Source organism: Argiope bruennichi, chromosome 6 (genome assembly GCF_947563725.1).
Source record: "Argiope bruennichi chromosome 6, qqArgBrue1.1, whole genome shotgun sequence".
Taxonomy (NCBI): Eukaryota; Metazoa; Arthropoda; class Arachnida; order Araneae; family Araneidae; genus Argiope; species Argiope bruennichi.
Window position 1 is genome coordinate 125,228,473 of NC_079156.1, and position 20,573 is coordinate 125,249,045.

A 20,573-nucleotide genomic window follows, 5' to 3' on the forward strand; every position below is an offset into this window, starting at 1 on the left:
ATCACGTTTACCATAAGCAAACAGGACAACCATTTTACTAAGATCATCACTGTATATTATATTATCATTGAGTTGGATATATAACAAATAATGATAATTATTTACAAATCTATCAGTTTTTAAAAAGAGTGTAATTTTCATCAACATATCAGTTGTAAGTTGCAGTTCATTAGTTAATAAAGTAGAACTGAAAACATTAAATTCAATCAAAGTACCCTCATGGTGAAATTCTATCTGTTGTTCTTTATTAGTTGCTAAAAATGTTGATGTTTTAGGAACATATAATCCATCATGGTCTCTAGTTAACATATTGTCAGTTTTTTTATCATTTATTTTTGTTTTTTTATCAACGTATTGTTTAGTAACTGCATCGTTTTTATCTTGAGGATTAGAAAGATTTTTTAAAGAAATACCTTTCAAATCATAAAATTCTTCAGGTGGAACAGTATTCTTTTGACTTAAAGTTAAAGCATTTTTTTCGAAATATTGCTTATTGACAACATTCAAGTTTTTTATAGGATCTTTCACATTTCCGATAATTTTACCTTTAGCATCAAAATCACCATGTTCTGAATGAATTAAACTTCTTTTTTGCAATTCTACAATATCTTCTTTTAGTGATATTTGATTCAAATCAACATAAGATTTAGTCGCTGCATCACTAATTTCAACAGGTTCATCAACACGTTTTAATTTCTTCTTTTCCATATCATAATCACCATTATCTGTTAATTTAAATCCAATTCCTGGAGGTCCTATACGTCCTTCTGTCATTTCATCATCAAAAAGTGGATAATAAGCAGCCATTTATTATAGGATGAAAAGCGACTATCACTCTGAATGATCTTTTATACTAAACGTAAATTTATTCTCATACATATTTAAGTAACATTTATTCCTTTCCTTCAAAATAAAATAAAATATATAATCTTTTTGGGTATTATTTTCTAATTTCCAATGAAATATTAATTCTCTGGAAGATACAGAAGTAAGATTCTTATGAGCAGATAAATCTATACAGAGAAATGGATATAATTCTCCAAAATCTTTATATCCAATCATGCAACCTGTTTCTGTATTATTAGCATTATATCCTTCTTTTAAAAGAGCTGTATATGCATTATTATAATTTTTATCCGAAAAATTTACTTTATAATGATATTCAGGATAATCTTGTCCATTTACAGTAACCCAATATTCAACTATCCCTAAATTATCAAATATTAGATTATTTTTAGTATAATCTCCATTTCTATCATTATATTGGGGAATTGCATAAAATGCTGAGACTTCATCCCATTCAGTTGAAAGTTTATATGATCCATATTTTACTTTTAAGTTTATATCAGATTTTTCTATTCTATAATGATCCCAATATATATCTATATATGAATTTAAAACTTTCAATTCTGTAAATTTCAAATTTGCGGCATTTCTAAACTTTACATAAGGTAAAAATAATGATATTTTCTCAACTTTTACTTTAAAATCAGGGTTTGCATCATCTGTAATAATCATATCCTTACTAGTATTTCTCGTAAATTCCATTCTAACATGAAATCCAGTCAATACTTTTCTGTATTCATTAAAGAAATCGAATATATATTTCAAAGGAATCCATATATTAACGGTTTTACTATTTTTTGTGAAATAATACCTTTTATCAAAGCCTTTGTTATAATTCTCATTTATTTTTAACTTATTAAAAAATTCAGTTATTTTAGTTGTATCTGTTAAAGTTCCATCATATTTTAATATATTTATATCCTTCGTATCTGCTGTATCTGAGTAAAAAAACATATTTTGAGCTTCAGATTTTGAATAATCACTTGTAAAATGAATATGTCTTAAAACTTGATCTAGAATTGAACAATTTTCATTAATCGATTCGAGTGTAGTTGAGCCAATTTGCAGTTTTTTACCCTTAAAAAAACCTCCTCCATTCTCAAAAGTTGCTTTTCTATTTCCAATATTTAAATCATTTTTATCAGTAATTTTCATTTCCAGATGAATATAGGCTCCTGAATAAAATATATTATCATTTTCACCTTTAATACTAAACTTATACGTTACATTTTCATCATAAGCATAACTTGGATTTTCACATTCTTTTTCCTTATATTCAAATTGTTCGAGATCATTATTTTGAAAATAATGAGTATCTGTCAAATCATAAATCTTTTCCATTTATTAAGGATGAAAAGTGTAAAGGCGAAATCCTTCGGTTAAAAATCTCACTTGGAATACTTTTTAAAGCCTCCTCCAATTTTATTCTTCGATAAAATTTCTTCTACTTTATCATGAAAAATTTTCTTTGTTTTATCTTCTAATACTGGTTTCACTCCTTTAATAGCTGCTAGAAACAAATCTTTAAAAAATCCTTTTCCTTGAATTTTTTTAGATGAAAAGCTATCTCTTTTACTTCTACGATATAATCTATGTTTATTCATTTATTATAGGATGAAAAGACTATCATCTTTAAGGGTTTATCTAAGTGGATAACCTTTCATGCATCAAATTGTAAATTTTCTTTAAATAATTTCCCTCTTCTTCATCATATACAGCTACAAAATTATATTCAACTCTTCCTTTATTCAAATCTATTAGTTCATTATTTTGATTAGTAATTCTCATTCTTATTCTATATATATTCTTCTTTTCCACAGCTGAAAATATCCAATTATTAAAATCTTTAGTTATATTACCACCATGAGGAATTTTACTAACGAATGAATGAATAACATCTGAATCACAATTATTAATTAATGAACCTTTTACGATGTCACAATGAATATAAATATTATCGATTCCATGTGTAATATCTGCAATATATTCACCAAATTGATTTTCCTGATCTAATATTTTAGATTTAAAACCTAATAATTGATGAAGATTTCCTTCTGTTAAATCCATTTTAAAATTTTTCTTCAAATTAACAGAAATTAATTCTCTTTCTTCAATAATACCAAATTTAATGGGTGAATCTATTCCGAATAGTTCAATCATATAACGATTTAAACTTTTAACAGTATAACTACCATTTGGAATTTTAATGATCCTTTCATTGTTTCCTTCAATCAATTTAAACTTATTATTATTAAATTTTTCACTTATGTTATGCCAAGTCTTTTTAATAGAAAACGACTCTAAAGCTAACTTTTTAATCTTCAAAGGAGGCGAATATTCAACTGTAAAGTCTTCAGATTTTTCATAATTATCTGATGTCAATTTTAAACGACTCATTTATTATAGTCGAAAGTCGACTAATTTCTCATTATAAGCACTTGGTTCTTGAGTAAATGAATATAAAACTTCAACAGGTGATTTTCCTTTATTTCTTTCAGTTATGTATTTCATGCAAAATAAACCACATTTTACAGAAGTAGGTTGTTGTAAAAAACTAGAATTATATCTGATTTCTTTCTTAGATGTTTTAAGATAATTTACAATATTTTTAGGAATATCACCTTCTTTGAATTTGATCCCTTCATATTCATATTCACCAAAAGAATCAAAATATTCAACAAATTTATATTTAGGATCATTATAATAACAGACCCAATGAGTTCCAGATCCAGTTGAAATATCAAAATTAATTATCCCATTTTCAAATTTTCTCATTATTTTGGGTAATGTATCTATTGTAAAAACTCCTCGAAATCCTTTCTCTTTTATCATATTTTCATTAATCATTGCATCGGATATTCCCTTGGTAGATATACTCCCTTTCCATTCTTTGGTTTTTGATTTTTTTTTTTAGGGTGCCAACCCTTCAGTCTAGGATTACCAGAGCCTGTTACTTTATCTAATACTTTTTTAGTGCCCCAAGCTCCTAATCCTGTTGCTGCACCAGTTAAAAGAGGAATAAGAAATTGTAAAAATCCCCCATTTTTATTCAATTGAGCTTTACTGATTGTAATTCTTTTACCTTCATTAATTCGATTAATATTTGTTTTTGTTAAATACAATTCATAATTCGGTGATTTAGATTTATCGATTTGTAAGGTAATTTCCTCATTTTTTCTATAAGCCGATTTTAATTTATCTTTCTGCCCATCACTTAAAAAGACTTTCTTTTTAATATAACTCATTTATTAAGGATGAAAAAAAGCGTAAAGATGTTAATTCCTTTTATAAGAGAAATTTATGATAATATCGTATTACTTGATCATTAGTCATAAATCCTTCTTTATGTAATCTATCTATTAATATAACAACTTGATTATATATTTTTGCAGGAATATCACTTTTAAATTGACAAATTTTATCTGTTAATTTATCTAAAAGCATCTTTTTATCTTCTAAACCTTCTCCAATATAATCTTTACCTAAGTTTATAAGACTCAGTGCTTTTATGTATTTTTTCATATTATTCATCTTTTTATCTGCATCTTGTATTTGATCTGTTTTCCTATGTTTAGACGCATTTCCTTTTGCTCGTTTATATTCATCTCGTCTATCTTTTGCTTTTTTTATTATTGTATTCAGTTCATCTGCACTTTTATTTACTAATTCTGACGGTAATTCAAAACCTTCATTTTTAATAAAAGATGTATCTAAATCTTTATTAAAATGCATCTTAAATATATCGTCAGCTCTCTCAAACATATTTGTAATATCTGACGAATAATCAGGCTCAATTTCTAAAGGAATTTTGGATGATTCATGCTGTGGAATGATTGAAAAATCACTTACAATATTTTGTATAGCTCGTATTTGCTCTTTCGTATTTATTTCTTGTTTCTGAAATTCTTCTAAAATAGGCTTATATTTTTTCTTTAAAGATTTTTGTATTCCAATTTCTTCTTCTAATTTTTCTTCATTTATTCTTCTTTTTTCTTCATCTAATTTATTTATATGTAATAAATCTCTTATTTCTGAACTTTTCTTTAAAGGGGTAATCTTTTTATTCGTTCTATTTAAAGGTTTAGATACCTTTAAGGTGATAACCTGTCGGTTTAAAGCTTCTTCATTTATTCTTCTTTTTTCTTCTTCTAATTTTATGATACGTTTTAAATCTTTCAAGTCTTTTTCATTCATTTATTATTGTTGAAAAACTTAAGATTTGCAACGAGCAAAAGAATATTTGCAACGAGCAAAAGAATATTTGCAACGAGCAAAAGAATATTTTTCAACTATAATAAATGATAAAAATCAAAAATTATAGTGAAGAAGAAGAATTTACAGATGAAAACCAAAATCCATATATACCAAAACATCCATTTCGTTTATTAATTACAGGAGCATCTGGTTCAGGAAAAACGAATTTATTATTGAATTTAATCTATGATTATTTAGATTTTGATGCTTTATACGTATGTGCTAAAGATTTATTTGAACCTAAATATTCTAAATTGCAAGAAAATTATACATTGTTTCAAGATCTTCAAAAAGAAGATATTATTAGCAATATTAAAAATCATAAAAAAAGGGAAAGGTTATTAAAATTGTACAACAAATTCAAAAAGAAAGAAGTCTTATTTTCATCTGATTTGAATGAATTTATTACAGTGGATGATTTAGATCCTGCTATTAAAAACTTGGTTATATTTGATGATTGCGTTACAGAAAAAAATCAAAAATGTATAGAAGATTTATTCATAAGAGGAAGGAAAAAAAATGCATCAATTATTTATTTATCACAATCTTATTATTCTACACCAATCAATATTAGAAAAAACTGTAATTATTTCATTTTTTTCAATCTTCAACCAAGAGAAATGAAACAAATTATTAGAGAAATAGATGGTAAATTAAACACAGAAGAATTTAAACAATTATATAATAAGTGCATTCAAAAACCATATGATTTCTTTATGCTAGATTTAGTGAATCCAAAAATGAGATACAGACAAAATTTTGACTATATTAAATGGACGAATATTTAGAAAAACGGATCTTTATTTACAGAAAGAGCTATAATTACTTTCACAAGATAAGCATTTCTTTATCTGTCAGTAAGTTTATTTTAAGTGGAACAGGCTTATCAGCATTTGTTTTTATTCCTTTAGCAGCATTAAGTTTAAGTGCTGGAATTGTTGAAATTATTGAAAAATCGTTAAATATTTTAGAAAGAAAAGAAGAATATAAGCAATGTTATAGATTTTATAAACAATTGTTAAATTTATGGAAAGCTAAAGCAATTTCTGAAGAAGAAATATATCAAAGAGAACAAGATTTTATTAATAGTTTAAACTATTTTCCTGTCGAAAAATATGTAAAAAAGACTCAATTGAATGGATATAAATATGTTAATAACGTATGATTTTTTATCCTTAATAAATGGTTTGTGATAAGAAAAAGACACCTTGCAGCTGTAAAAAATTTGTTATTGAAAAAATATCAAAAAATGGAAAATTTAAAGGATATTGTCAAAAATGTGAACAATTAGGTTCAGGTTTATTCAAACTAATAAGTAATCCGGAATCAGTTAAATATGGAAAAGGATTTATAAATTCAGCTATAAATAATTTACCATTCGAATTGCATTTACCAGGTCATAATTTTACTGGTCCTGGAACTCAATTATTATGGGGAAAACATAGATTAAATCCAGATTTATCATATAAAGATTTGAGTAAACCGATTAATAGAGTTGATAAAGCTGCTTATAATCATGATGTTTGTTATTTAAAAAATAAAGATACAAAAGTAAGAAATGAAGTATGTGATTCAAATATGTTGAAAGAATTGGATGATATTGAAAAGCCAACTATTAGAGAAAGAATTGAAAGAGCAATTGTAAAACCTATTATTAAAACTAAAAAAAGGTTTGGAATGGGAGGCGTTTTCATGATATATTGTGTAAAATGTAAAAAGGAAACAGAAACTAAAGATATGAAAGAAACTGTTACTAAAAATAATAGACCAATATTAAAAGGAATTTGTATACAATGTGGATCTAAAAAGTGTCGTTTTTTAGGGCGCTAGCCCTTCAGTCTAGGGCTCAGTCTAGGGAGCAATCTAGGAAAGGAGAAAAAGCCTTAAAAGTCCTTGAAAAAACATATTATAATCCAGAAACTGGTTATTGTGGAATTAACGAGATAAAAAGAAAAACAGGGATAAAACAAAAAGAAATTGCAGATTTTTTACATTCTCAAGATGTTTATACTAGATATAAACCTGTTATAAGAAAATTTAAAAGAAGAAGAGTATATGTTTCTCATATTGATGATCAATGGCAAGCAGATTTATTATTCATAAAAAAATTTAGTAAATACAATGATGGAACTAATTATTTATTAACTGTCATTGATATTTTTAGCAAATATGCTTGGGCTATACCAATTAAAAGAAAAACAGGAGAAGAAGTTACTGAAGCATTTAAAAAGGTTTTTAAAGGCAGAATTCCTGAAAATCTTCAAACAGATAAAGGAACTGAATTTATTAATAAACATACTCAAAAGTTATTCAAAGATAATAATATTCATTGGTTTACAACAGAAAATGTTGAAATTAAATGCTCTATAGTTGAACGGTTTAATCGCACTATTAATACTAAAATAAGAAAATATTTAGCAGCTAACAATACTAAAACGTATATAAATGTATTACCGAAATTACTAAAAAATTATAACAATTCTTACCACAGATCTATAAAAATGACACCTATAGAAGCAAGTAAAGAAGAAAACGAATCATTAGTTTATAAGAATTTATACCAACAAAAAGTGATTAGAAAACCGAAATTTCAAGTAGGTGATAAAGTTAGAATATCTAAATATAAAGAAACTTTTACACGAGGTTATGATCCTACATTTACTGAAGAAATATTTCTAATCTCAAAAATATTAAAAACTGACCCAATAACATATAAAATTAAAGATTTAAATGATGAAGAAATTAAAGGAACGTATTATGAATCTGAATTGGTTAAATATAATAAAAAAGACAATGACTATAAGACTATAAAATTAAAAGAAAGGAAATAATCCGAAAAGATTTAAATTATTAGAAAAAATCGCAAAATAGCCCGCCAGATTCGATGTATGGAACTTCAGTTCCCACAGCTGTTTAAGAATTCAAGGAACTGAAGCTCCATACATCGAATTCTGACCAACAGGGCCTTCTTTTAACATCACAAACATAACATAACATTTAGGACTTAGAACCACAAGTTCTATCCCACCTCTTTTCTTTTTTTAATCGTTGAAGCATGCTATTTTTATCGTTGAGATCGATCGATTATTTTTATCGTTGTTATGACGTCATTTTTTTAGGCTTGGTAAAAGTTCATAGGCCATCAATTCGAATTATTCGAATAACATAACTCGAAAGAGGCTTATATTCGAACCCGGGACCTTTTGTTTCGTCCCTGCGCGCAAACCAATTAAGCCATGGATACCCGGAAGTAAAACGCTTATTTAAATATTTAAACTTAACTCCGAAGCGAAGCTCCTTCATATGCCATAGTGGCGCCATCTTTTAGTTAAATTTTCTTGATTGCGATTTACTTTAAAGCTGAAAAAATCTGGAATGAATTTCAGGGAAAACATTTAATAAATTGTTATGTAATAAATGGAGCTCGATTTTAAAACGTGTATAAAATGTTTAAACACAAAATCAGTAAATGAGTTTTATACTTATAATAAAAAAGGAAAAATTTATTTCCAAAGTCGTTGCAAATGTTGTGATTCTTTAATGAAAGGTAAGAAAATTACCTGTGAATGTGGAAAACAATATACATATTCACATAGAAAAAGACATGAGAGTTCAAGTTATCATATTAAGCGAACGCAAAGTAAAAGTGTTTAAAAATTTTTTTCCTAATAAATGGAGCACGCCTTGAAGTCAAAGACTATCGGTGAACTTAGAAAAGCTGTAAAACAGTTAAAAATTAAACAACCTAGAGGTTGTAAGAAAGTTGAATTGATTAGATTATTAAGGAAATACATTAAAGAAACAGGTGAATATAAACCGGTTTTGGTAGATTTATTAAACTTGGATGTTACTGATTATTTGAATAAATGTAAAAGAGATAAAAAACCAGAAAAGCGTGATAAGATTAAAAGAGATAGCTTTTCAGCTAAAAAAATATTTGATTCTTTCGTAAAAAATTTATATGATTTTGATAAAGGTGAAATTGAAGGCCAGTTTAATCTTGATAAGTTATTTACAGTGGAAGAAGATAGAAAATGTCATATATGTGGCAAATATTACAAAATCGAAGATATAGAGGAGCATATAAAAAAAGACTTAATGAATAAAAAATCAAAAAAGAAGAGAAAATGTATGATTTGTGGTGAATATTATAACATAGCACATTTAAGTAATCACATATCAAGTCGAAAACATCTAAAAGCATTATCAAAAATAAAAGATGGAGAAATTATAGAATATGACACTGCTTTTGAATCTAGATTAAGATCTTATAGAATTAATAATTATAATAATATTATAATCCCCTTAGAGTTTTTACAAGAGAAAAGAAAAATTGTAATTGATAAAATAAGACAAATTTTGAATGAATTTAATGGAATAAAAGTCAATTTAAAATTGTTTTGTTTGTATAGGTTAGATGATGAAATTCAGGAATTTTCATTCAAAACTGAGAATCAAATTATATTAAATTCTAATGATTTACATACTTTTTATGATAATGTTATTGACAAATTAATTAATGAATCTGATGAATTTATAGCAAAAGGCTCTGGTTGGAGTCTTGAAGAAATTAGATTTTTGGAATTGAGAATAAATAAATATCAACCTTTGAGTGGATCAAGTTATATTGATTTACCTGATGAAATTAAATCTAAAAAAGCTATAATAAATGTTAAAAATACAGATAATAAATGTTTTATGTGGTCTATATTATCAGCGATTCATCCTGTAAAAAAGAATCCTCAAAGAGTGTCAAAATATGAACAGTTTAAAGATGAATTGAATTTTAAAGGAATTAATTTCCCTGTTTCATTAAATAATATTAAAAATTTTGAAAAACTGAATAATATATCTGTAAATGTTTATAGTTATGACAGTTCGATTTATCCACTTAGAATAACTAACAATAAATTACAAAATCATGTAAACTTGTTTTATATGAAAGATGAGCAAAATGATCATTATTGTTGGATTAAAGATATAAATAAATTGGTCGGATCCCAAATTACTGATAATCATCGAATATTTTTATGTGATAGATGTTTAAATCATTTTTATTCTGAGGAAAAATTAAAAATGCATGAAGAATACTGTAAAAAGAAAGAAGCTGTCACAATTAATATGCCAGAAAAAGGTAAAGTTATTCGATTTAAAAAATATAATCATAAAATGAGAAATCCATTTACTATATACGCAGATTTTGAGTGTCTTTTACATAAAATGGATACAAGTGAACCAGATCAAACTAAATCATATACTATGAAATATCAGAAACATGAATCTGATAATTTTTGCTATTATATCAAATATGAAAATGAATATTTTAAACCTCCTATTCATTATAGAGGACCTGATGCAATAAAAAAGTTTATATCTATGTTAAAAGAGGATACTCTCGAAATTGAAATTTTTATAAAAGAGAAAACTGAAAAATATGAAAGTCTTAAATCAATGATAGATTTCGATAAAAATCATTACAAAAGAACTAATATTTGTCATATATGTGAAAATGAAATCTTAAAGGATTCTCCTGTTGATGGGGAAAAAAAAGTAATTGATCACTGTCATTTAACCGGAAAATATAGAGGTCCAGCTCATAATATTTGTAATTTAAATTATAAAATTCCAAAATTTATTCCAGTAAAAATCCATAATTTAACAGGTTATGATTCTCATTTATTTATAAAAGAGCTCGGATTTGATAAATCAAAAATAGATGCTATACCTAATACTGAAGAAAAATATATATCTTTCAGCAAAAAAATAGGAGGAATGAAATTGAGATTTATTGATTCATTTAAATTTATGTCATCCAGTTTAGATCAATTATCAAAAAACTTGAGAAAGATGCCTGAAAATGAGTTGAGTAAATATCCGTCAAAAATAAGAGAAATGAAATATATTAATTATTTAAAATCGAAATTTAGAGAGACATCATTACATTTTCCTGATGACAAATTAGATCTCATAACAAGAAAAGGTGTATATCCGTATGATTATATGGATTCTAAAGATAAATATGAAGAAACAAAATTACCTCCAAAAGATAAATTTTATAATAAATTGAATGAATGTCATATAACTGATGAAGAATATCAACATGCTCAACGTGTTTGGAAAGCATTTAATATAAAAAATTTGGGTGAATATACAGATTTATATGTTAAAACAGATGTATTAATTTTAACAGATGTATTTGAAAATTTTAGAGATGTTTGTTTAAAAACTTATAAATTAGATCCAGATTGGTATTTTACTGCTCCTGGTTTATCTTGGGATGCAATGTTAAAAATGACAAAAATTAAATTAGATTTATTAGATGATTATGATATGATTCTTATGTTAGAAAAAGGATTAAGAGGTGGAGTTTCGCAATGTTGTAATAGATATGGGAAAGCAAATAATAAATATATGAAAAATTATGATGAAAGCAAAGAATCCAATTTTTTAATGTATTTAGATGCTAATAACTTATATGGATGGGCAATGAGTCAATATTTACCTTATGGAGGATTTAAATGGATAAATACAAATGCAATACAAAATATTCTTAAATGTCCTGATGATTCAGAAAAAGGATATATATTGGAAGTTGATTTAGAATATCCAAAAGAATTACATGATTATCATACAGATTTACCATTATGTCCTGAAAAAAAATATAAACAAGGTAAGTTATTAACAACTTTATACGATAAAGAGAAATATGTAGTTCATTATAGAAGTTTAAAACAGTATTTGAAAATGGGTTTAAAAATTATAAAAGTACATAGAATATTGAAATTCAAACAATCGAATTGGTTGAAAAAATATATAGATTTAAACACTGAAATGAGAAAACGAGCAACTAATGATTTTGAGAAAGATTTTTATAAATTGATGAATAACTCAGTATTTGGAAAAACCATGGAAAACATAAGAAAACGAATAGATATAAGATTATGTTGTAATTATGATCAAGTTAAAAAATTAATTGCCAAACCTCATTTTAAAAGTCGAACTATTTTTGATGAAAATTTGGTTGCTGTTCATATGAAAAAGACAAAAATACTTTTTAATAAACCAATCTATGTTGGAATGAGTATATTAGATTTGTCTAAATATTTAATGTATGATTTCCATTATAATGTAATGAAGCCAAGATATAAGAATAATATTAAATTATTATATATGGATACAGATAGTTTCATATATGATATTAAAACAGATGATTTTTATGAAGATATGAAATCTATGATTGATTATTTTGATACTTCTGATTATCAAGAAAATAATCTATATAATATGCCGAGATGTAATAAAAAAATATTGGGTAAAATGAAAGATGAAAATAGTGGTGTTATTATGGAAGAATTTGTAGGTTTAAGAAGTAAAATGTATGCAATCAGACTAGAAAAATGTGAAATTAAAAAATCGAAAGGAGTTAAAAAATCTGTAGTTAAAAATAGAATATCATTTGATGATTATAAAAAATGTTTATTTGATAAAATTCATCAATATAGAACACAGAATTTAATTCGAAGTATGAAACATGAGCTGTATTCAATTCAAATAAATAAAATAGCTTTATCAGCAAAAGATGATAAAAGATATATTTTAGAAGATGGAATTCACACTTTAGCATTGGGTCATTATAAGACGATAGATTCTTAAAGGAAATAAATGGAGGATCTAGAACAACTTACACAAGAACTTATGAAACTAAATTCAAAATATTTAAGATCTGACTTGCATGAATTAATAACGAAATATGTCAAAGAAATAATTAATTCATATACAAATAAAATATCTAATGCATTGGAAAATATCGATTCAAACACACAATTAATCAAATCAATTGAAGTCATTCAACTTGTAAAATTTTTTTCTAAATAAATGGAAGCTTTCAATAGACTTAAGCCACTTGTAACATATAGATTAAAAGATTTAAAGAATGGTGAATACACTCTATTATCTTTGAAAAAAATTCAATCTGCTAAATATGGATATATAGTTATTGCAAAATTACAAGTTGAAGGGCAAGAAAAAGAATATTTTCTCCCTAAACATAAATCTAATATATCTGATGAAGCAATTGATATAATTAATGAAGGCTCATATATTTTTGGTTATAGAGGTAAGGTTGATGGTAAATATGATGATTGCTATATCAAGAAAATTGAATAGTGAAACCTTTTTCTTTTTATATTTTTATTCTTATATTTTTATTCTTATATTTTTATTTCTTTTAATGTGTATAATAATGTGAACAACGCATGAATTTATATTGATTTTAAGACGATAGCCTTTCGGTTAATTTGTTAACTTTTTCCAAGTTTTGGCTTGATATTTTAAATTATTGATGTTATTTTATTATGACCTTTTTACACTATTTTTGCTCTAAATTTTGACTTGATACTTTAAATTATTGATGTTATTTGTTAATGTTATTTTTGCTCTAAATTTTGAGGTTATTTGATGGATTTTTAAGGTGTGCTAATTATGCCCTTTTTACACTATTTTTGCTCTAAATTTTGACTTGATACTTTAAATTATTGATGTTATTTTGGTGTGCTAATTATGACCTTTTTACACTATTTTTGCTCTAAATTTTGAGGTTATTTTAAAATTATTGATGGATTTTAAGGTGTGCTAATTATGCCCTTTTTACACTATTTTTGCTCTAAATTTTGATGTTATTTTAAAATTATTGATGGCTCTTAAGGTGTGCCAGAACACGCATATATATACTACTTCTACCTCACCTAATTCTTTTTGAAAGACATGTTTGTTAAGAATTTTTGATGGAAATCAATTCTAAGCTCTAGCTTGCGAATAAAAATTACTTTTCCCCAGGTGAGGATCGAACTCACAGCCTCGGCATACCTCGCAGATACTGCCTTATAAGTACCGCGCGCTAACCAATTGCGCCACTGGGGACACATGATTCACATTCGCAGATAAAATGCAGTAAAGATTTTACACAGGATTTTTATTCCACCTCACCTGATTCTTTTTGAAAGACATGTTTGTTAAGAGTTTTTTATGGAAATCAATTCTAAGCTCTAGCTTGCGAATAAAAATTACTTTTCCCCAGGTGAGAATTTTTGATGGAAATCAATTCTAAGCTCTAGCTTGCGAATAAAAATTACTTTTCCCCAGGTGAGGATCGAACTCACAGCCTCGGCATACCTCGCAGATACTGCCTTATAAGTACCGCGCGCTAACCAATTGCGCCACTGGGGACACATGAGGCACATTCGCAGAACAAATGGAGTAAAGATATTTTACACAGCATTTTATGAAAAAAAGTAACATGCATTCATATTCTACCTCACGCAATTCTTTTTGAAAGACATGTTTGTTAAGAATTTTTGATGGAAATCAATTCTGAGCTCTAGCTTACGAATAAAAATTACTTTTCCCCTGGTGAGGATCGAACTAACAAACTCGGCGTACCTCGCAGATATAGCCTTATAAATACCGCGTGCTAACCAATTGCGCCACTGCGGACACATGAGGCACATTCGCAGAACAAATGCAGTAAAGATTTTACACAGGATTTTATGAAAAAAAGTAACATGCATTTTTATTCTACCTCACCTAATTCTTTTTGAAAGACATGTTTGTTAAGAATTTTTGATGGAAATCAATTCTAAGCTCTAGCTTGCGAATAAAAATTACTTTTCCCCAGGTGAGGATCGAACTCACAGCCTCGGCATACCTCGCAAATACTGCCTTATAAGTACCGCGCGCTAACCAATTGCGCCACTGGGGACACATGAGGCACATTCGCAGAACAAATGGAGTAAAGATATTTTACACAGCATTTTATGAAAAAAAGTAACATGCATTTTTATTTTACCTCACGCAATTCTTTTTGAAAGACATGTTTGTTAAGAATTTTTGATGGAAATCAATTCTGAGCTCTAGCTTACGAATAAAAATTACTTTTCCCCAGGTGAGGATCGAACTCACAGCCTCGGCATACCTCGCAGATACTGCCTTATAAGTACCGCGCGCTAACCAATTGCGCCACTGGGGACACATGAGGCACATTCGCAGAACAAATGGAGTAAAGATATTTTACACAGCATTTTATGAAAAAAAGTAACATGCATTTTTATTCTACCTCACCTAATTCTTTTTGAAAGACATGTTTGTTAAGAATTTTTGATGGAAATCAATTCTAAGTTTTAGCTTGCGAATAAAAATTACTTTTCCCCAGGTGAGGATCGAACTCACAGCCTCGGCATACCTCGCAGATACTGCCTTATAAGTACCGCGCGCTACCCAATTGCGCTACTGGAGACACATGAGGCACATTCGCAGAACAAATGGAGTAAAGATATTTTACACAGCATTTTATGAAAAAAAGTAACATGCATTCTTATTCTACCTCACGCAATTCTTTTTGAAAGACATGTTTGTTAAGAATTTTGTAAGGAAATCAATTCTAAGCTCTAGCTTGCAAATAAAAATTACTTTTCCCCTGGTGAGGATCGAACTCACAAACTCGGCATACCTCGCAGATACAGCCTTATAAATACCGCGTGCTAACCAATTGCGCCACTGCGGACACATGAGGCACATTCGCAGAACAAATGCAGTAAAGATTTTACACAGGATTTTATGAAAAAAAGTAACATGCATTTTTATTCTACCTCACCTAATTCTTTTTGAAAGACATGTTTGTTAAGAATTTATGATGGAAATCAATTCTAAGCTCTAGCTTGCGAATAAAAATTACTTTTCCCCACGTGAGGATCGAACTCACAGCCTCGGCATACCTCGCAAATACTGCCTTATAAGTACCGCGCGCTAACCAATTGCGCCACTGGGGACAAATGAGGCACTTTCGCCGAACAAATGGAGTAAAGATATTTTACACAGGATTTTATGAAAAAAAGTAACATGCATTTTTATACCACCTCACCTAATTCTTTTTGAAAGACATGTTTGTTAAGAATTTTGTAAGGAAATCAATTCTAAGCTCTAGCTTGCGAATAAAAATTACGTTTCCCCTATTGAGGATCGAACTCACAGCCTCGGCATACCTCGCAGATACTGCCTTATAAGTACCGCGCGCTAACCAATTGCGCCACTGGTGACACATGATTCACATTCGCAGATTAAATGCAGTAAAGATTTTACCCAGCATTTTATGAAAAGAAAAAGCATGCATTTTTATTCCACCTCACCTAATTCTTTTTGAAAGACATGTTTGTTAAGAATTTTGTAAGGAAATCAATTCTAAGCTAGTTTGCGAATAAAAATCACTTTTCCCCAGGTGAGGATCGAACTCACAGCCTCGGCATACCTCGCAGATACTGCCTTATAAGTACCGCGCGCTAACCAATTGCGCCACTGGGGACACATGATTCACATTCGCAGAAAAAATGCAGTAAAGATTTTACACAGGATTTTTATTCCACCTCACCTGATTCTTTTTGAAAGACATGTTTGTTAAGAATTTTTTATGGAAATCAATTCTAAGCTCTAGCTTGCGAATAAAAATTACTTTTCCCCAGGTGAGGATCGAACTCACAGCCTCGGCATAACTCGCAGATACTCCCTTATAAGTACCGCGCGCTAACCAATTGCGCCACTGGGGACACATGAGGCACATTCGCAGAACAAATGGAGTAAAGATATTTTACACAGCATTTTATGAAAAAAAGTAACATGCATTTTTATTCTACCTCACGCAATTCTTTTTGAAAGACATGTTTGTTAAGAATTTTTGATGGAAATCAATTCTGAGCTCTAGCTTACGAATAAAAATTACTTTTCCCCAGGTGAGGATCGAACTCACAGCCTCGGCATACCTCGCAGATACTGCCTTATAAGTACCGCGCGCTAACCAATTGCGCCACTGGGGACACATGAGGCACATTCGCAGAACAAATGGAGTAAAGATATTTTACACAGCATTTTATGAAAAAAAGTAACATGCATTTTTATTCTACCTCACCTAATTCTTTTTGAAAGACATGTTTGTTAAGAATTTTTGATGGAAATCAATTCTAAGCTCTAGTTTGCGAATAAAAATTACTTTTCCCCAGGTGAGGATCGAACTCACAGCCTCGGCATACCTCGCAGATACTGCCTTATAAGTACCGCGCGCTAACCAATTGCGCCACTGGGGACACATGATTCACATTCGCAGATAAAATGCAGTAAAGATTTTACACAGGATTTTTATTCCACCTCACCTGATTCTTTTTGAAAGACATGTTTGTTAAGAGTTTTTTATGGAAATCAATTCTAAGCTCTAGCTTGCGAATAAAAATTACTTTTCCCCAGGTGAGAATTTTTGATGGAAATCAATTCTAAGCTCTAGCTTGCGAATAAAAATTACTTTTCCCCAGGTGAGGATCGAACTCACAGCCTCGGCATACCTCGCAGATACTGCCTTATAAGTACCGCGCGCTAACCAATTGCGCCACTGGGGACACATGAGGCACATTCGCAGAACAAATGGAGTAAAGATATTTTACACAGCATTTTATGAAAAAAAGTAACATGCATTCATATTCTACCTCACGCAATTCTTTTTGAAAGACATGTTTGTTAAGAATTTTTGATGGAAATCAATTCTGAGCTCTAGCTTACGAATAAAAATTACTTTTCCCCTGGTGAGGATCGAACTAACAAACTCGGCGTACCTCGCAGATATAGCCTTATAAATACCGCGTGCTAACCAATTGCGCCACTGCGGACACATGAGGCACATTCGCAGAACAAATGCAGTAAAGATTTTACACAGGATTTTATGAAAAAAAGTAACATGCATTTTTATTCTACCTCACCTAATTCTTTTTGAAAGACATGTTTGTTAAGAATTTTTGATGGAAATCAATTCTAAGCTCTAGCTTGCGAATAAAAATTACTTTTCCCCAGGTGAGGATCGAACTCACAGCCTCGGCATACCTCGCAAATACTGCCTTATAAGTACCGCGCGCTAACCAATTGCGCCACTGGGGACACATGAGGCACATTCGCAGAACAAATGGAGTAAAGATATTTTACACAGCATTTTATGAAAAAAAGTAACATGCATTTTTATTTTACCTCACGCAATTCTTTTTGAAAGACATGTTTGTTAAGAATTTTTGATGGAAATCAATTCTGAGCTCTAGCTTACGAATAAAAATTACTTTTCCCCAGGTGAGGATCGAACTCACAGCCTCGGCATACCTCGCAGATACTGCCTTATAAGTACCGCGCGCTAACCAATTGCGCCACTGGGGACACATGAGGCACATTCGCAGAACAAATGGAGTAAAGATATTTTACACAGCATTTTATGAAAAAAAGTAACATGCATTCATATTCTACCTCACGCAATTCTTTTTGAAAGACATGTTTGTTAAGAATTTTTGATGGAAATCAATTCTGAGCTCTAGCTTACGAATAAAAATTACTTTTCCCCTGGTGAGGATCGAACTAACAAACTCGGCGTACCTCGCAGATATAGCCTTATAAATACCGCGTGCTAACCAATTGCGCCACTGCGGACACATGAGGCACATTCGCAGAACAAATGCAGTAAAGATTTTACACAGGATTTTATGAAAAAAAGTAACATGCATTTTTATTCTACCTCACCTAATTCTTTTTGAAAGACATGTTTGTTAAGAATTTTTGATGGAAATCAATTCTAAGCTCTAGCTTGCGAATAAAAATTACTTTTCCCCAGGTGAGGATCGAACTCACAGCCTCGGCATACCTCGCAAATACTGCCTTATAAGTACCGCGCGCTAACCAATTGCGCCACTGGGGACACATGAGGCACATTCGCAGAACAAATGGAGTAAAGATATTTTACACAGCATTTTATGAAAAAAAGTAACATGCATTTTTATTTTACCTCACGCAATTCTTTTTGAAAGACATGTTTGTTAAGAATTTTTGATGGAAATCAATTCTGAGCTCTAGCTTACGAATAAAAATTACTTTTCCCCAGGTGAGGATCGAACTCACAGCCTCGGCATACCTCGCAGATACTGCCTTATAAGTACCGCGCGCTAACCAATTGCGCCACTGGTGACACATGATTCACATTCGCAGATTAAATGCAGTAAAGATTTTACCCAGCATTTTATGAAAAGAAAAAGCATGCATTTTTATTCCACCTCACCTAATTCTTTTTGAAAGACATGTTTGTTAAGAATTTTGTAAGGAAATCAATTCTAAGCTAGTTTGCGAATAAAAATCACTTTTCCCCAGGTGAGGATCGAACTCACAGCCTCGGCATACCTCGCAGATACTGCCTTATAAGTACCGCGCGCTAACCAATTGCGCCACTGGGGACACATGATTCACATTCGCAGAAAAAATGCAGTAAAGATTTTACACAGGATTTTTATTCCACCTCACCTGATTCTTTTTGAAAGACATGTTTGTTAAGAATTTTTTATGGAAATCAATTCTAAGCTCTAGCTTGCGAATAAAAATTACTTTTCCCCAGGTGAGGATCGAACTCACAGCCTCGGCATAACTCGCAGATACTCCCTTATAAGTACCGCGCGCTAACCAATTGCGCCACTGGGGACACATGAGGCACATTCGCAGAACAAATGGAGTAAAGATATTTTACACAGCATTTTATGAAAAAAAGTAACATGCATTTTTATTCTACCTCACGCAATTCTTTTTGAAAGACATGTTTGTTAAGAATTTTTGATGGAAATCAATTCTGAGCTCTAGCTTACGAATAAAAATTACTTTTCCCCAGGTGAGGATCGAACTCACAGCCTCGGCATACCTCGCAGATACTGCCTTATAAGTACCGCGCGCTAACCAATTGCGCCACTGGGGACACATGAGGCACATTCGCAGAACAAATGGAGTAAAGATATTTTACACAGCATTTTATGAAAAAAAGTAACATGCATTTTTATTCTACCTCACCTAATTCTTTTTGAAAGACATGTTTGTTAAGAATTTTTGATGGAAATCAATTCTAAGCTCTAGCGTGCGAATAAAAATTACTTTTCCCCAGGTGAGGATCGAACTCACAGCCTCGGCATACCTCGCAGATACTGCCTTATAAGTACCGCGCGCTAACCAATTGCGCCACTGGGGACACATGATTCACATTCGCAGATAAAATGCAGTAAAGATTTTACACAGGATTTTTATTCCACCTCACCTGATTCTTTTTGAAAGACATGTTTGTTAAGAGTTTTTTATGGAAATCAATTCTAAGCTCTAGCTTGCGAATAAAAATTACTTTTCCCCAGGTGAGAATTTTTGATGGAAATCAATTCTAAGCTCTAGCTTGCGAATAAAAATTACTTTTCCCCAGGTGAGGATCGAACTCACAGCCTCGGCATACCTCGCAGATACTGCCTTATAAGTACCGCGCGCTAACCAATTGCGCCACTGGGGACACATGAGGCACATTCGCAGAACAAATGGAGTAAAGATATTTTACACAGCATTTTATGAAAAAAAGTAACATGCATTCATATTCTACCTCACGCAAT

The 20,573-nt window shown here is 29.8% G+C and overlaps 1 protein-coding gene and 20 non-coding genes across 21 annotated transcripts in view; all 21 read right to left on the reverse strand.

Moving 5' to 3' along the window:
- The window catches only part of LOC129971349 (tyrosine aminotransferase-like), a 135,231-nt gene that overhangs the window by 45,615 nt on the left and 69,043 nt on the right, over positions 1-20,573 (reverse strand). The gene's annotated exons all lie outside the window — the stretch shown is intronic.
- Positions 13,928-14,019, reverse strand: Trnai-uau (transfer RNA isoleucine (anticodon UAU)). The gene is given in 2 exon segments: positions 13,928-13,963; positions 13,982-14,019. It is a non-coding gene; the product is annotated as a tRNA-Ile (tRNA).
- On the reverse strand, positions 14,234-14,325 carry Trnai-uau (transfer RNA isoleucine (anticodon UAU)). Its single transcript is given in 2 exon segments — positions 14,234-14,269; positions 14,288-14,325. It is a non-coding gene; the product is annotated as a tRNA-Ile (tRNA).
- On the reverse strand, positions 14,766-14,857 carry Trnai-uau (transfer RNA isoleucine (anticodon UAU)). Its single transcript is given in 2 exon segments — positions 14,766-14,801; positions 14,820-14,857. It is a non-coding gene; the product is annotated as a tRNA-Ile (tRNA).
- Positions 15,033-15,124, reverse strand: Trnai-uau (transfer RNA isoleucine (anticodon UAU)). The gene is given in 2 exon segments: positions 15,033-15,068; positions 15,087-15,124. It is a non-coding gene; the product is annotated as a tRNA-Ile (tRNA).
- Positions 15,300-15,391, reverse strand: Trnai-uau (transfer RNA isoleucine (anticodon UAU)). Its single transcript is given in 2 exon segments — positions 15,300-15,335; positions 15,354-15,391. It is a non-coding gene; the product is annotated as a tRNA-Ile (tRNA).
- On the reverse strand, positions 15,832-15,923 carry Trnai-uau (transfer RNA isoleucine (anticodon UAU)). The gene is given in 2 exon segments: positions 15,832-15,867; positions 15,886-15,923. It is a non-coding gene; the product is annotated as a tRNA-Ile (tRNA).
- Trnai-uau (transfer RNA isoleucine (anticodon UAU)) lies at positions 16,362-16,453 on the reverse strand. The gene is given in 2 exon segments: positions 16,362-16,397; positions 16,416-16,453. It is a non-coding gene; the product is annotated as a tRNA-Ile (tRNA).
- On the reverse strand, positions 16,603-16,694 carry Trnai-uau (transfer RNA isoleucine (anticodon UAU)). The gene is given in 2 exon segments: positions 16,603-16,638; positions 16,657-16,694. It is a non-coding gene; the product is annotated as a tRNA-Ile (tRNA).
- Trnai-uau (transfer RNA isoleucine (anticodon UAU)) lies at positions 16,870-16,961 on the reverse strand. The gene is given in 2 exon segments: positions 16,870-16,905; positions 16,924-16,961. It is a non-coding gene; the product is annotated as a tRNA-Ile (tRNA).
- Trnai-uau (transfer RNA isoleucine (anticodon UAU)) lies at positions 17,137-17,228 on the reverse strand. The gene is given in 2 exon segments: positions 17,137-17,172; positions 17,191-17,228. It is a non-coding gene; the product is annotated as a tRNA-Ile (tRNA).
- Positions 17,443-17,534, reverse strand: Trnai-uau (transfer RNA isoleucine (anticodon UAU)). The gene is given in 2 exon segments: positions 17,443-17,478; positions 17,497-17,534. It is a non-coding gene; the product is annotated as a tRNA-Ile (tRNA).
- Positions 17,975-18,066, reverse strand: Trnai-uau (transfer RNA isoleucine (anticodon UAU)). The gene is given in 2 exon segments: positions 17,975-18,010; positions 18,029-18,066. It is a non-coding gene; the product is annotated as a tRNA-Ile (tRNA).
- On the reverse strand, positions 18,242-18,333 carry Trnai-uau (transfer RNA isoleucine (anticodon UAU)). The gene is given in 2 exon segments: positions 18,242-18,277; positions 18,296-18,333. It is a non-coding gene; the product is annotated as a tRNA-Ile (tRNA).
- On the reverse strand, positions 18,774-18,865 carry Trnai-uau (transfer RNA isoleucine (anticodon UAU)). The gene is given in 2 exon segments: positions 18,774-18,809; positions 18,828-18,865. It is a non-coding gene; the product is annotated as a tRNA-Ile (tRNA).
- Positions 19,041-19,132, reverse strand: Trnai-uau (transfer RNA isoleucine (anticodon UAU)). The gene is given in 2 exon segments: positions 19,041-19,076; positions 19,095-19,132. It is a non-coding gene; the product is annotated as a tRNA-Ile (tRNA).
- On the reverse strand, positions 19,304-19,395 carry Trnai-uau (transfer RNA isoleucine (anticodon UAU)). Its single transcript is given in 2 exon segments — positions 19,304-19,339; positions 19,358-19,395. It is a non-coding gene; the product is annotated as a tRNA-Ile (tRNA).
- Positions 19,545-19,636, reverse strand: Trnai-uau (transfer RNA isoleucine (anticodon UAU)). Its single transcript is given in 2 exon segments — positions 19,545-19,580; positions 19,599-19,636. It is a non-coding gene; the product is annotated as a tRNA-Ile (tRNA).
- On the reverse strand, positions 19,812-19,903 carry Trnai-uau (transfer RNA isoleucine (anticodon UAU)). The gene is given in 2 exon segments: positions 19,812-19,847; positions 19,866-19,903. It is a non-coding gene; the product is annotated as a tRNA-Ile (tRNA).
- Trnai-uau (transfer RNA isoleucine (anticodon UAU)) lies at positions 20,079-20,170 on the reverse strand. Its single transcript is given in 2 exon segments — positions 20,079-20,114; positions 20,133-20,170. It is a non-coding gene; the product is annotated as a tRNA-Ile (tRNA).
- Trnai-uau (transfer RNA isoleucine (anticodon UAU)) lies at positions 20,385-20,476 on the reverse strand. The gene is given in 2 exon segments: positions 20,385-20,420; positions 20,439-20,476. It is a non-coding gene; the product is annotated as a tRNA-Ile (tRNA).